Below are 16,474 nucleotides of genomic sequence, written 5' to 3' on the forward strand. Positions count from 1 at the left end.
GAGGGCATGGCATCATCACACCTCCTTGTTTGCTGGAGAGAGACTAGGCAATGAAAGGGTGCCGTGGGCAAGCTCAGCACTTATCTGGATCATTCAGCACTTGCCAGGAGTGCTGGTTTCTTCTCTCCCATAGCCAACAGTGAAAGCCAAGGACTAGACATGGCACAGCTAGTGTTGTTTTAGCATCCCTCTTCCTTAAAAAAAATAATTAAAATAAAATAAAAAAGAAAATCTGGATAACTTCCCAGATTGTACATCTGTCTGTATAATTTACACCACAAGGATGAGGAAGTGAGGAGGGCTGTAAACTCTTTCCATCTGTGCAATGTGTGTGATGATTTTTCCATTCCTTACTTGCCTCCCCCACCAAAAAATCCTGGGCTTGCAGAGGGTTTGCCAGCCAGTGGGCAGCCCCTGTGTGCCAGGGGCATCTGCGTGCCGCGGGTGGTCTGTCTGCCCGACCTCGGCTCCCCTCGCCTCTTCCTCTTGCAGGGCAGAGCTTGAGCAGCTCCTCCCGCATGCCGTCCCTCGGGAGCACCCAGCCACCTGCCTGGAAATTGCAGTCAGCTGAAATTTTTCCCTTATAACTATTTTGACTGAAAAGGGTATTTTTTGTCAATTAGGTTCTTTTGCAGGATGGGCTGACTTTCCTTTGAAATAATCTGAGTCCTGGTAAGGCAGCCCTCTCCTGAAGGTTGAGTTTGGAAATGCTCCTTCAGGGGAGCTGCTCTGGGGTCCCCCTATCCCCCTCATTATGGTGTTCCCCTGGCAGCAGGGATTTGCTCATGGGGTCCCCAGCTGGGCTGTTCTCACCCCTCTTGCTCCGCAGGTGCTCAGACATCCTGGCAGGGCTGGCAGCAGTGTGGCAGGGTCCCAGCAGCTGCTAGACAGTAAGGGAGAGGAGCAGGAGAGGGCTGAAGCTCTGGTCCATGGCACACCACAGCAATGGCTCGAGCTGCATGGTGTAAACATTGGGCCCCTCACTACAAGAAAGGCATTGAGGTGCTGGAGTATGTCCGGAGAAGGGCAACAAGACTGGGGAAGGGTCTGGAGTACAAATCTTAGGAGGAGCAGCTGAGGGAACTGAGGATGCTTAGCCTGGAGCAAAGGAGGCTCAGGGGAGACCTTCTTACCCTCTACAACTACCTGAAAGGAGGTTGTAGACAGGTGATTGTTGGACTCTTCTCCCAGATAACAAGCAGTAAGACAAGAGGAAAGAGCCTCAAGTTGTACAAGGGGAGGTTTAGTTTGGATATTAGGAAAATTTTTTTCACTGAAAGTGTGGTCAGGCATTGGAACAGGCTGCCCAGGGATGGGGTGGAATCACCATTTCTGGTGGTGTTTAAAAAAATGTGTAGATGCTTAGAGTGTAGTGGTGGACTTGGCAGTCCTGGGTTAATGATTGGACTTGATCTTAAAGATCCTTTCCAACCTAAATGATTCTATGTTTTTATGATCTCAGGTCCTCTCCCCATCTGGCCTCTGCAAAGCACTGGTGGTCCCTGGTCCAGGGTCTCCAGAGGCTTCTAATGCAAACCCCATATTCCCTGTGCCAGTGCCCCGTGTGTCCCCACATGGGTCTCTCCTGAGCGCTTGGGTTCCTCCTCTGTGTGTTCAGGGCCAGGACCGGGAGAGGAGAGCTGCTGTGCTCCCCTGGGGCTGGGGGTCCTCGCCTCACCCCCCACATGGGTCATCACTAGCAAGCCTTGTTGGTTCACTGAGGTTGGGGAAGCAATTGAAATGATTTCTGGGTCCAGGTTTCCAAACTGATTTGTAAAAGCTTTTGTTCTTACATCAGTGGGGTTTCCTTGGGTAAAAGCATGTGTTCCTGGCAGCGGGAGTGTGGCTTGTCAGCACAAAATGGGACCCACCGAAGCTGGCCATGAGGTTGGCTCAGCTCTGAGCTCAGCTCCCCATGTGAGACAGGATTTGCTAACCTCAGACTGCTCTCCCAAGCTAGCCAGCTTGTTATAAATGTGCAGATACCAATATAGGCTGAGTGGGTGGTGAGAGGGGACCTCGTGTACTGCATAACTGGAGGGCTTTTGCAGCTATATCAGATGAAGAGATGAATGAAGGAGCGGGATGTTGTCACCTTCCAGCGCCCACTCGCTCCCTGGCACACCAACAGAAGTTGAATTTCTTTCAAACATCCGGTGAATCACCCCCGGCGCGCAGGCGGGTTCGGAGGGTTTCTCTCGAGCTGCCAGGGCCCCATGCACCAGCACCACAGCTCCTCCGAGTGCAGCCCCATGCCCCAGCCTGTGCCAGGGCACCCTGGGGCTGGCTGTGCCCCACCGGTGCCCACAGAATCCTCCTGACACCACTGACCCGCTCAGGCTGCTCATGCCAGGGGCGTCAGGACAGGGGTTGACGGGCTGCCTTTGGGGTGGCCCTGGTCCTGCGCCTTGTCCCTGTCCCCCTGCCCAGCACAGATGCTCTGTGCTTACCCCTGGACTGCAAAACCAGCTGCAAAAATAAATCCCAGCAATGCTGTCTCTGCATTCTCCTGGGCATTTCGTGCCTGCACGAGGACCTCTTCCAGGAGGAGTAAAATGAGGGCTCTGTTTGTGGTTCCAGGAAAAGGCTGGTGCCTTCCATCTCAGCAAGACGGCTCCCTGGCACCGGCGAGTCCCTGGTTTGCAGCCCTGTGCAGGGAGCAGACAAACAATATTTGTCCTTCCAGGTGCTCTCCAGAAAGCTCTACATAACCCTTTCCTTGCCGGTGCCCTGCAGCATCCCTGTTTGCAGGACAGCCATGGCCCTGAACTGCAGGCACTGCTGAGGGTGCCCAGAGGGCTGGTTTGCCAGAGCTGGTAGTGGGAGCAGCACCGATGTAGTTAAGAAATACTAATAAACTTTCTAGGCTAGGCACTCAGGCAGGCACTTCCTCCGTCTTGACATTAAATTCCTATTGGTGTGACTCATTAGCTATTTATTTATTTAAAGCCACTGAGCTATTTGCAATATTTTTAAAAAGCAAACACAGTGTGTGGGCAGGAGAGCTGTTCTGCCTAAATGTTTGTCTCAGTGACACTGATGATAACTTATCAGAATAAATAAGGAATCTTCCAATCATTATTTTTTTACTGGGAGAGTGTTTAGTGTGTTCTGTAGGAAAAAGTCATAATGTTTCCTTCTCAGAAACTTTTTACCAGCCTGTGTGTTACATCCAGGTTATATCCCTATGTGGGTAGCTGCCTGCATATTCTCCACAGCCCCAATTAAAAACAGAATACATCATCCCTTCGCTCCTCTCTTGAAACCCTCATAGCTCTGCTGGGTCCCTCCTAGAGCAGCCACTTCTGTGGGGCTGGGTTGGAAATAGGCACCAGAAAGGGTTGTGCAGACCCGGGTTTGTGACGAGTATTCAGGGTGCCTTCACAGTCATACTTGTGAGAACAAACTTTTGGCTAATTATAATTCGGACATTATATGTTGTTTTCTTGCCAGCAGCAATCTTCCGAGATTGCATTCCAACCTGGGAGGTCTGGAGGTGTGCAAAAGCTCAAATCAAGCATGGGAACCTGAAAAATCAAACACTTTGCATCCCCTTACGTTTTTAAGTTATCTCATTTTTATATAACCCAGCTTGGTACAAATCCAGGAAAATTTTCTGCTACCATTATTTCCAGGGAAAATGTGGCTTTTCTGCCATTTTGAAGTTCAAAATTTCACTTCCCGAAAACAGGAGTGTCCTAAAGTCTTGAAAGGCACTGAACTTATCCGTGCAACAAAACCCCAGGAGCAGTTTTGTTCATTAAATCTTCTGAAGTGTTCCCTTGAAATACCAGGAATCCCAGAGACAGAACTTGCCTGTTCCTGCCTGGGAGGCTGTGTCCTCCTGCTCAGGAGAGCAGCTGCGAGGGGCGGCAGGACCATGCAGGCGGGTGCCCTGTGGCACACATGGGTGCCCCATGCCACTGCCACACTGTGTGCACCACTGGTGCTGTACAGGCTCCTTGGGCATCACCATCAGAGAGGAGAGCAGGTCCATAAGTGCCCAACATGGATACTCATTGATCGGATTTATTTTTCACTCCAATTCTCAAATTTTTCAGAATTCTCCCTATGGCCACACTCCTCTTTTCACACATTTCTGTAAAGAGCAAAGGGAAGGATGCTGAGCTCACCCGAGCAGACCTGTCCTCAGCCGTCTGTTGGTGACCACTGCAGTGGGCACATCATTCCTTCCCACAGAGCCAGGGGTAGGAGCTAAACCCTCAGGCGGCTGCTTGCTGAAACATCTGGATTATTCTTCAGGTGGTTCTGGGGGATGTTTAGCGCCAGGGCTTCTGTCTCAGGGTCTCTGGCTTCCCCAGCACCCTGGCTCCTGCCCTGCCCCACTGGTGCAGGTGACTGCAGCACACCCTGCTTGCTAAATTTTTTGCATTTGTCTCTTTTTCTTCTTTCACACCATTTCCCTCGCTGCTGAACAGGACCTGAGGGAAACGCGTGCGCAGCTCATGCTGGACCGAAGCACAGGGCTGAGCACACAGTGCTGCAGGGGCACCGGCGCTGTGGGAAGCATGTCAGAGGCTTGCGCTTTCCTGCTCTCACTTCTCCTCTGACTACCCTGATAACTGCCTGTGATGCCAAAAAAGCCAACCTGCCACAGTGCTTGGTACCAAAAGTCAACTGTTTTTACCTTCAAACTCAGATAAAAAAAAAAAAAAAAAAAGTGGATATAATGTCTTGCAGAATGCCTCCCTTTGTAAATCTCCTGCCTGATGCACCAGTCACATCATGTTACATTATGCTTTGAAACATAACATGATGTGACTGATGCAACATATGACGGATGGTGTATCAGCCAGGAAACGTAAAAGGACCCAATTTTCTAAAGAGCATTGTTACAGAAACAAACAAGATGCCCTTTTAACTTGTATTGATTGATTGCTAAAGAATAAGCTCTGCTCATACTTTTGCAAGTACTATAATTGGTTGGTAGAGCTACCTGGAGAGGGAAGAACCAAACAGGTGCTGCTTCCTCCTGCTGGGAGGCAGAGGAGGATGGAGAAACACCAGAGCCGAAGGGAGGTGGGACCATCCCCCCAGTCCCCGCAGCGGGGCACCCAGGGAAGTCCGTTTCTGGGCGCATCCCACGCTCATGGTGGGATGGCAGACCTGCACCCATCTTGGTGTTTGGGCTGCCCATGCGTAAACCACTGGAAAAGCAGTTCCTGGTGGGCTTCCATCGCTGGTGCAACCGTGCTGGCTCAGACACCCTGCACTGTGACACTCCTGGTGCACTGGCAGCAAATGGCATCTCGTCCAGGGTCCCATTGCGGCCAAGGGGAGAGCCAGATCACGCGGGTTCTTGCAGCTCTTTGCATAACAGTTGCTCTTTCCCCCCTCCCCCCTTCTTTCTTTTGATTAGCAGCTAAAAATCACAGATATGTCTGGCAGGACAATGCCTTTGACAGCAAAGGGAATATTAGGGTCAAGCTTTATTAAGAAAGAAGCTATTGAAATGACATACTCAAACATATTGCTATTAGGGACTTGAAGAGTATTTGCCTCATTAATGTAAAAGGTAGCTAGCAATCTTCTTGATCAACAGTGGCAATTTATTTTAAAGTGTCCATTTTCTGGATGTCAGAGGAAGACTTTTATTTATAATCTTATTTTCAATTTCCACAAAGAACACTTCACTCATGCTCTGTGCAGGTTTTTTTTGCAGACAATAACCGATTATAAAACTGTGCTCTCCCCCCCACACACATCCCCCTTGTAGTAGTGTTGACATATGGAAATGAATCAAAATGTAATAGGCATAATTACAAGCATTGTGTGCAGGCTACAATTAGTGTCTCTTCAAAGCAGACTTGTAGTCAAAAGACACCAATAGAAGAGGGAAAGAAGCAAGTGGACAGTTCCCGGGATGAGCCGGGGCTGGGAAGAAGTTTCCCACCAGGTGGGAAGGGAGGGGATGCCCGGCGGATGGGCGAGCTCGGCAAGTGTGGGACGGGTGACAGTGGCCCGGGAGCAGCCGGCTGCCCTGCTCAGTCAGCACAAGCTGGGGTGGCACAGACCAACTTTCCTCTAAAGACAAAAGCTGTGAGAGGCAGGCAATGATTTCGTATCCCCAATCGCTCACCAGGGAAAATGCAAGAGTACAAAAAATATTCGGACACCACATTTCAAATGTGATTGTTACATTTTTCAAAGAAACAAAATTAATTGGAATTATTTTCAAAATTTGTTCAACAAGTCAAAACAAAATCTGAAAATAGTATTCAAAATGAAATAGCAACTTTCTGTATAAACAGTTGCTCTGTGCACCTTGGAATTAGCTTGTTAGAGCTTTTCAATTCACCAATGGTCAAAAATTATTTGTATTTTATTTTTCCCCGTGTTTTGTGAGCTGGAGAATATATTATTCACACAGTTCTAAACATAAGATACAATTTGAGCGTAAGCAAAATCCCATTACTTTGTATTCCTTCTAACTCTGGTTAAGGTGGCGGATCTAAACACAGCTGGTTGACAGTTTTGCAATTCAATTTTTACCTGTCAGAAATGTATCAAACTGAAACTATTTTTGCAGAAACATTTCTATGTTAATAAGTTTTTGCTTTGAAGTAAACTCCCCACCTTTTAATAAGGTTAAAGCATTATCTGTTGACCTTATTGGAAGGGACTGCTGGATTTTCTTTTTCAAATTCATTTTGTTCCCTAATAGGTTTTAAAATTCCAAGTCAGAAGGAAATATTTTTTTGGCTATTATTCAGCTGACTGCTGTTATTGACCTAAACCCCACTGTTTGGTTTTTTTTCCCCCAGGAAGGTGTCAAGAAGGAATTGTTCAGATCAGGAGCACAAAATTTTTTCGGGACTTCCCTCGGAATTCCCGGCTGCTGCTGGGACACCCCCCCTCCCCTTGCAGCAGCCCCCCTCAAGCCTGTCACAGCCCCGCGGGGTGCATGGGGAGGGGCAGTGCTGCGGGGGGGCAGGAGGCTCCCAGCACCAGCACCTTGGTGCTGCAAACGTTTGGGTGATTGTTCTCCCTCGTGCTTGGACCTGGGGCTGCCAATGCAGAAACAGCGCTTGCCCTGACCGTGTACATCTGTGAAGTGGCTGCTGCCTGCCCAGATGTTGCCAGGCAGGAGGTTGCACGGGGCCACAGCACCTTTTGGCACCCCTCTGTGCCCCAGCCATCCTGCTGCCGGTGGGTGCAGGAGCCTCTGGGGGATGTGGGGTGAAGCCACCCTGCCTGCTCCCTCTGCCACCAGCTGCAGGGTCAAAGTCGCATTGTTTATTAAAAAAACTGAAGCTGAGCAGAGCCTTAATCAGCAAAAGAGCTGCCAGAGTTTCTGGAGAAGACAGTTAATACGGGACTGGACTTAGACCATGCAGGTTTGCTTGTCAGCACATGAGCACAAAACACACGCACTGTGACTGTATCCATCCCTTGCAGCCTGGCCCCAGGCTCACATGCAGTCTTGTTCCGAAGCAAGCTTGAAGCACCCCCTTGATTGTCTTTATGCGCAAAACAGAGGTATAATCTCGTAAGTACCTTTCACTCAGGGACTACAAAAAGCTCTGCGAACACTAACTTCAGTTATCTGGTCCAACTCAATGATCTTAAAGATCTTTTCCAACCTAAATGCTTCTATGATTCTGTGCTCCAGTGCAGAGCCCACCCTGTTGGTACCAGCACTGGCTGGGGAAGCCCTCGGGCCCGGGGAGGAGGAAGGGGTGATGGTGGGGATGTGAGAGGGGTGTGCTCCTTTGCTGGTGCCACAGCCTCTCCAGGAGGGCAGCTGATCCCCGGGGATAGCTGCTCAGAGCAGGAGTGGCTCCTTCAAAGTCAGCGGAGAGATGCTGATGTCAGCCAGGGAAGGATCAGTCCCTTTACCAGAGCGTCTGTGTAGGAGGACTTATATTTGTTTGCAGGAGCCAGATGGTTAAAGAAGAGAGTGACATAATTGCAGGAGCAGGAGCCATAAAAAGAGAGGGAGAGAGAAAGTCACTGGGGGAAGCGGGACCGGAGGAGCATGGCCCCGTGCACCCTGTGCCACAGAGTGGCAGCAGCAGCAGAGGGGCACGCAGCACCAGGCGTGCTGGCACTTCGGCTCTGCTTCCCACAGGGATTCATCCCAGGGTGCTCTGGGGCTTTGCTCCTGCATTTGGACATCCTTCCTCCCTGTCTTCGGATACACAGAGACACCAAAATGTGGCAGATACTAATGCTGGAAAAGTTATGAGGACAGAGTAGTGGCAGGCATGACCTTGTCATAGTCATGAAGTTCACAATCTTAAGCAGCTCTCCATTTATTAATGGAGGAGCCATTTATTAACCTGCTAAATTCAGTTATGCTGGCATAAATCTGAAGTAACCCTACTGAGTATGGATTTATATTGGTGTAACTGAGGGGAGAGCCTGACCGGTGTCTTTGTCCATGGCTACGGGAGCGGCAGACCAGGTTGTCACACTGTCATACTGGGGGCTGGAGAGGAAGCCTTAGATGTCAGTAGCAAAGTTTAAAACAGCAGCTCAAATTCTGCAGAATAAAATGTTTAGGAACATGAATGCTTCCCGCATAGCGTGTGCGTTCTGAGGCTGAAGCTCAGCTCACCTTTAGCCAAGAGGAGGTGTGAGATAAGGGCATCCACAGGTCCTTGCTGGTGGCAGCGATGCCTTTGCTCACACAAAGTCTGGTGAGGCTGGTGCTGCCATGCTCTCAGCATCCTCCTCACACACCCACAGCAGCAGCTCCCCCTGCCCAGAGCCCTCTGCTCAGGGGATGGAGAAACTCCACTGAAACCGTCTGTTGTGGGTGCAAGGTTATGTGCAGTAAAGCAGGGAAGAAATTAAACAAATCCCTCTATTCCACCCTCAGCTAAAGCCACAGGTCTCCTTCTTCCTGCATGGAAGTGTGGGTTTTAAACCAGCAGAACGTATCTGTTGTGTTTTATTCTCACCTTCCTGGCGTTTAGTACAGACTACCAAGCAAAAGCAATGCTGAAGATACTGGAGAGGAGGAGGAATTTTCCTCTGAATTTTTAACTGTTCCTTTAGGTCTTTGAAGGAGCTGAAGAGGAAACATGACTCTGAATTTGGAATTACATTTTAAGCCTTCCTGTAGCCTTTTAAAATATCAGAAGGAGTAAGGGTCTGCTATCCTAACCATCGAAACTGGGCTCAACCTCCGCTTTAAATGTGTATAAAAAATACCCCATGGCTTACTGTTGCTTTCCCTTATCTGTCTGCTATTCTGAGGCTGACTTCATCTTCAGCGTGCAGTGGCTCCTTTCACAGCCCCCAAGAATAGCGAGGCTCTCACTATTCCCGTCACGCACCGTGCGGGTCGCCTGGCCCCGCTCTTATCAGCAGAAGGCACATGGAGCGCCGGGGGATGCCCCGCTTCCGCGTGCACTGGTTCCAGAGCCAGCTCTGGCATCGGGCACGGGGCAAGCCACTGCTGCGACCTTCAGGGTCTGGTTTATTCCCCTTTTCTGAGAAAGCAGGATCTTAGCAGGCTGGGACTGAATAGACCTTGGCAACTCCTGCGGGAAAACATCTTTGAAGCTGTTCTATAGATGCAGTAAAAGCCTTTGCATGGAGTGTTTGTGTGCAGGTTTCCCGGGCAGGCTGAGGTGCTCACAGGGGGAGCGAACTCCAGCAAATGCTTGGTTTGGTTGTAGCTGTCCCCTGGATGGGAGCTCTCCCTGTGCCCGGGGATGCTCCCACTGAGACAAACTCTCTGCCACCCGGGAGCTCCCGAGTGCAGCTCTCTGGGGGTTTGGGGCCGGGGCTGGGAGAGGCACCAGCAGAGCCCATGGCCAGATCCTGGCTGCTCTCCCTGTCCGGGGAGCGCGGGGCAGAGCGCTCTGCTGCCTGCGAGAACCAGGAGTCATCTTGCTGTGCATCCAGAGCCAGGGAGAGCACCTGCACTGGGCTCACTCACTCCTGCCAGCCCCCGCTGGCTTCCCACCTGCCCCTGCCTGCATCCCTGTCCCCTGCGGAGAGTCCCACTGGGTCCCACTATGCCATGGGCAGCTCAGAGCATGGTGGCAGTGCTGTCAGTGCCCTGCCTGCTGGGTTCCCACACCTCCTCCTCAATGCCCTGTGATTGCTTTGACTTTTATGACACCTGGTGCCATTGTGCAGATATATAGTGTACATTGGGACATTAATATCGTGGTGAAATATTCCTACAATAGTATAATTAGTAGCGCTATTATTTCACTGTCCTGCAGAAATGCATCTGAAGAGTGGAGCTGGGCTCAGAATATAACCAGAGAATAAACATGCTTACTCTCGCAGGAGCATCCCCTCCCGCACCATGGTTTCATGATCCACTACAGAAATAAATATGTACTTGTCTGTGACAGCCAATGAACAGCACATGTAAGAAGCATTTTCTTGACGAATTAGTGGGCTTCTGAATAAAGAAACACTCTTCCCTCAACACACCTACACACTCCTGCGCACACCCGCTCTCCTGCTGCCTATGGCAGAGCACGCACATGTAGATGCAGATGCAGACATGCACATGCATGCACACGCACACACACGCATGCACACACACAGCCACCCCTCCGAGCCTCCCTGTTCCACCTTCTCCCAGTCTGATCCTGGGAGGCGCTGAGTGTCGTGCCCAGGGAGGAGTGGGCATTCGGCACCTCTGACAAGCACGCCCACACACTCCCACTGTCCATATGGTTTTTGCACACATACTTTTAGCTGAACTTGCTTAGGAAGCATTTTGTTCTTCAGACCATTGTAGGAAAATGTATTGCTGCCTGTGATTGTTTTTAGCATTTTTTTCCCCCTCCTGTCTTCTTCTCCAACTCTGCTGGAAACTGTAATTGAAAATAGGCTGCGAAGCGTTGCTGTGGCCCCCGCCCCCAGGAATGAGTGTCCACACTCCTTTCTGCTGCCTGTGATGAGGAATAATCCGTGCCACTTTTGACACTTAACACAGCTCTGTGGGTAAAATACTCCAACAACCTTAAAAAAGCCCTTCCCGCATTCAGCAGAGACTGAAAAGTGAAGCTCTTCCCTCCCTCAATTCTTTGGTTTTGCACCTTGCATTCCAGTGTCCCCCCTGGGCAAACCAGCAGCAAGCACTCAGTGCCTCGAAGCCCTCTGCTCAGGACAGGGGAAGCAAGGACCAAACCCAGCTGAATCACCCTGCAAGCCTTGTGTTCTGGTTATTTTTAGGATTCAGTTCCCCCAGCCAGCCTGTGCCCTACTAACAGGCTTTCCCTTTCTCCTTCCTTCTCTCACAATTCTACTTGTAAGTAAAAGACAGCATTTCCATTCTCTGTTAATTTTATATTTGTGAAATGTGTCTCTGCTGAACCGGTGGCAAGCCTTGCAATTTTAAATCTGATTTAGAAGCTAATTTCTAGTCTGATTTGCATCAATTGGAAAGCTTCATTTGTTTGGTTTTCTGTCTGTCTGTGCATTCCAAGGTCAAAAGGGATGTCAGACCGAGCAATCTGCCCTGCACTCCCCAGTCTGTGCATCTCTACAAACCCGAGAGCAGCTTTGGTGAGAGCAGAGCCTGGCCAGGGAGCTGGGACAGGGGGATGGATCCTCCCGGGGCAGGGCTGGATCCATCATGTCCCACCACCCAACCCACCGCACACGCAGGAGCAGAGTTTCCCCCAGAAACTGTGCTCAGTCGTCCAATTTGGGATGGAATCTAATCTTGCCTTAATTTTCCTAAATAGTATAAATTCCTAAAGAAAAGACATTTGAAAGCGAAATACCAAAATGTGACATTTGGAAAATGTTAAAAAGAACATTGTTGCATTATTGAGATACTTTGTTTCAATTTCCTTTGAAATTAAACTTTGTCAAAATCACATGTTGCCATGGGAAGTTTGTTCCCATAAAATAGCAGTTTCCAAAGAAATGGCTTCTGGATTTGCAATTTTTGACTAGCAGTAGTGAAATGACCTCAATGGGGAGGGTGGAAGCTAGATGTGCATGCAGTTGTCCAAATTCTGAACACACATTTGCAGGCAGCGTGGCGTGCCTTCGGCCCTGAGCAGCCTCTCACCGTGCCAGTCACGTCTCCGACAGCCCCGGCAGGCGCAGGCGTATGGAAGAAAGCACTGCTCTGGGAAAAACAGCTTTTACAGGAAGACGGACCAGGAATTTGGGCTCCAGGATACAGCACAAATTCAGTCAGCCTCCAAGGATATTTCAGTTTTCATTAAATGTTCACAAGGACAGTGAGTTTTGCAGGCTTTGTTTCACATTACTTAATAAAGCCAATGTAAATTGTGGATTTAAACTTCTCTGTTCTGGATTAGAACAGCCTTAAACCAGGCATAAACACACAGTGTGGTTGTAATTGTTCTGGCCTAGTTAACCACGGCACAGAACAGAATCAATTGGGCTCCATTTATTTATACAGCACTTCTTTGATTTGCATTTAGTACGCGATTAATATTTAAAATCATAATCGTGCCCTGTAGCCTGTTGGAAACCCCCCTGCCAGTGCCAGTTTGGTGGGAGCGCTGCAGGAGGGCAGCGTGGGGGGCTGCCAGGCCAGGTGGGCTGTGCTGGCTGCTCCAGCCCAGACCTCACCAAACCTTCACACTGTGACTGGGGAGTGTGAGCGCTGCTCGGCCAGCCCCCACCGTGCTGCTGAGCCCCACGGCACTGGCGTGCAGGGCTGGCACCAGTTAGTGGTGGTCCCGGGGCAGATGCTCTCATCCCGCTGAGTCAATTGCCTCATTCCTGCACTTTATTTTGCTTTGTACAAGTATAGGTCCTGCCTTGGCATGGGTCTGAAGGCCACACCTGTGTCCAGCTCCAGGTTTCCAGTCAGTCCCAGCACTCACGGGGGTTAATCTGAATTTCTTCCCTGGTCTCCAGAACTCCTGACACAGTTCTGCAGCTCCTTCCCCCACGTGTGCAGCGATCAGAGCAGCAGCAAAGCACACACTTAGAATACACTACCAAAACCCAAGATTTTCTTTTCTTCCCATCCCACCATCGGGCTATTTATGTGAGTTAATTCATTATTTTGTAGCGGTTCTTGCTTCTCTGCAGCAGGAAGAGAAGCTGAGCTGACACGAGAGCAGCTCGTATTCAAATGCAGCTTTCTGCAGTCAGCAAAAAGTAGGCAGAAAATGACTGTTCAATTAAATCACGTATTTTGGGTAAACCTTCCCTTCTGAAAAAGTTGGTCTCTGCTTTAAAACTGGGTGGCATGATGAACTGCTGTGAAATCATCCCAGGCATTAGAAGGAAAAGAGTATTTCATGTTTGATGAATTTAATCTGTTGATTAAAAAGCAACATTACTGAAAAGCTTTGCACCAAATGGGTGACTCTTGTCCCCTGTTGCTTGGTGTCTCACAGAAATTATCGCTATATGCCTGATGAGTTTTCAGAGTGGTCTCTTCACAGAGCCACTTCTCAGCCCTGAGTCTCTTGGTGGGGTACTTGCTGCGTTTCAGTGAGGTCCTTCAGGATGAAATTAATTCAGTTTAGCAGCCAACAGGCTCCAAATCGATTCATTCTGCAGTCGCGATAGTTTATGGCCAAGAAAGATGGTTTTCACCACATGGTACTGCGCCGACACGTCTGCAGCCACTGAAAGGGAACTTTGTGGAAAAAAAGGTACCCACAAAACTATCCCTTTTAAGTTTGGGAAGTAATAGTTATTTAGCTGCTTAAAAGGCTGACAAAGACTCGCAGGAAAACTCTGATCACAGCCGTGCTGAGACACAGCCTGCGCTCAGCCTGCAGCTCTCTGCTGTCCTGTACCACACGGGAGACACGTCTGCAGGCTCCTTTCTACCTGTCATTCCGGCTCAGCCCCGCGCTACATCCCAGCACATCTTTGTCTTTTTCTTGATAGCAACAGCAATTAATAGGCAATCACAGGGAAAGGGGAAAGGTAGCAAAGAGAAAGGATGCGGCCAGGTGCAACGTGGCAAGGGGACTGCGGGAGGTGGATGGCAGCACCACAGACCGTGAATGGAGGGCAGGAGGGACGGGACAGCTGGGGTACGCCTGCCTTCCCCCTGCCTGGTGTGCACCACGGTTAACGTGCAGAAGCTGTAGCCGGGGCAGAGGCACAGGCTGGCCTTCCTCTGTGCCTTGCTAAGTGGTTTTTACCATCACGACTCAGTGTGGGGGCAGAGCTGCGGGACCCCCAAGATGCCTCGGGATGGAGAGCCGGGAGGGGCCCCATACCAGCAGCGGTGCCTGCAGAGCTGCTCTTCCAGCAGCCAGGGGTGGGGAGAGCCGGGCACCGCGGCGAGGCTCAGGCAGGGCTCTGTGAGCGCGGCCACTTCTGAAACCTGGGCTTAGGGCAACGCAACTGCCACATCAGAGCCCTCGCTGCCCTGCACCAGTGCCACACACCTTCAGCTGCCTTCAAGGTGTTGCACAAGCTCCGTGTCTCTGCGGGCTGCAATGACTGCTGCAGACAGACATGCTGACTGCCTGCGAGTCACCCGCACTCAGACGTAGATTTTGATTACGGCTCTTGATTCTCCAGCCTGCTTCTCAAATGCTAATGTAGTTTTTGATGTACATGTCTTCATCCTTCAGAAAAAGCATAATCCAGCTTTGGACAAACGTAGCACCGTGCTGACTACAGTTTTGCAACAGGAGCTCCCGTCCTGTTCCTTGACTCGATACCAGCGTTTTGTCATTTTTGAGGGAATAACAAACTTGAAAGTATTCGGCTTTGGTGCAGCAATTGCAGCTTAATTGCACGTCTCCTTCTGCCCACACAAATGCTGAAAAGTGACTTGGCAAACTTTAAAGGCAATCCAGGGACTGAAATGGGAAGACTTGACAAGCCAGCATTCATCAGCTCTGACTAACGCGTCTGTAGTCTCAAACCTGCTGCTGTTCCTGCTTTGGCCTGACATCTTGCTGCCCTCAAAGAATTTCTTTTGAGTCTCAATCAGTGTCTGCCGGGTGGTTGTGTCTGAAAGGTCGCCCCAATTTTTAGGCTGCCAGGTTACCCACAAACCAGTATAAAACCATTCCTGGGGCAAGGGCTGTGCTGGCAGTTGGGCTGGCATTAGGACAGGGTGGTTTTGCTGCACAAAGATGGAGGGTGCAGATGCCCTGGGGCATCACTGGGGTTTGTGCTGGTGCCATTCCAGGGGACACGGGTGGCAGCATGGCTCCCCTGCCCCACTTACCTGCAGGCTGGAGGGACCTGCATCCCCAGGAGACCCCAGTGTTGGTTGATGTGCCGGAGCTGTGGGTAGCAGTGGGCCTGGGGAGTCCTCAGAATCCTCATCTGATGGAAACCTGAGCTGCAGCAAGTCCACAGCTCCGTTGAGGGGACTTCTGGACAGGGCAAAGGGGAAGAAGGAAGGGAGGGCAGCAGTCACTGTGCCGCAGGAATCTCAGTATCATGGACAATGGGAAAGATGCTCTGGCCATGTCGCCAGGCTGGGAGGCAGCATGTCTCCAGGTCAGGGGCTATGGAGGCTGCGCTGGTCATCCCTGCATACTTAGCAGTGCAAGGAGGGTTTCTGAGCTCTCTGTTGCTGCTCTGGGCGCAAGAGACTTGTCCCAAACAGTCTCGTGCTGTTGCCTCGGCTCGTACACCTCCTGCTCCTCATGACCCCTCCACAGCCCACATATCCATGGGACATCCTGGATCAAACCCAGCAGGTGACACATTCCCTGTGTTACTTTCCATCATAGCCATAGGCACACTTGCTTTTACTAGTGCCTGCTCTTCAGGCTTTTCACGTCACTGAGGTCTGAGCCGGCTGCAATAGGTTAAAGAGGGTTTTCATAGAAGCATAGAATCGGTTAGATTGGAAAAGACCTTTTGGGTCATCGAGTCCAACCGTTATCTCGCAGGTCTTGCAGGCAGGCTCCAGGCACTCAATCACTAGGAACATGGAGCCCAGGGAGCCGAAGTGGACTCACCCCCTGCCCTGTCTGAAGGCAAAGTGCACCCGTAGGGGTGCCCACCCAACACAGCTGCCCTTGGTCATGTTTTCCCAAGTAGAAATTCAACCAAGATGCCAGAGAGGCCTCAGATTGCACTGCAGGGACGATAGCACAGAGGGAACTGCTTGCTTGCTTTGCTTCTCCCAGAGACTGGCTGCCCTGTGATGGTGGGGCGTGAGGGGGTCCTTTCTGCCTTGGCATGCCTACACAGCTTGTGAGAAAAAACACTTTCATAACCCCCCAAAACATTCATACCCCCAAAATGTTCCTGCTCCATATGAAGGCAAAAGAGATCTATGCCCAGGCAGCCCTTTCTGTCTCAGGGACACCAGGGCTGCATGATTTGGGGCAGATGCTGTTCCCAGTTACAGTAAGGGTGGGAAGGGGGGGGGGGGGGGGGAGGGGGGGGGCAGGGCAGTGCCTGAGGGCAGGGGCAGACATGATGCTCCATGCTTTATGCTCTATTCTCTCGTTCTATCGGTGCTGCTGGCAGTGCTCCCTGCTCAGCTGCCAGGGCTGAGAGGTCGCCTTGAGGAGACAGGGAGAGGAGTGAGCTGAGATTAGCGGTT

The 16,474-nt window shown here is 50.6% G+C and overlaps 1 long non-coding RNA gene across 2 annotated transcripts in view; it reads left to right on the forward strand.

Annotated features, from left to right (window-relative positions):
• The window catches only part of LOC308071053, a 112,465-nt gene that overhangs the window by 19,492 nt on the left and 76,499 nt on the right, over positions 1-16,474 (forward strand). For both annotated transcript variants that reach the window (XR_013930969.1, XR_013930970.1), the window contains exon 1: positions 1-16,474. This exon is cut by the window's left edge and continues 19,492 nt beyond it; it is cut by the window's right edge and continues 24,745 nt beyond it. This is a non-coding gene — a long non-coding RNA (uncharacterized lncRNA).

This window comes from Falco punctatus, assembly GCF_963210335.1.
Source record: "Falco punctatus genome assembly, chromosome: 1".
NCBI classification, from domain to species: domain Eukaryota; kingdom Metazoa; phylum Chordata; class Aves; order Falconiformes; family Falconidae; genus Falco; species Falco punctatus.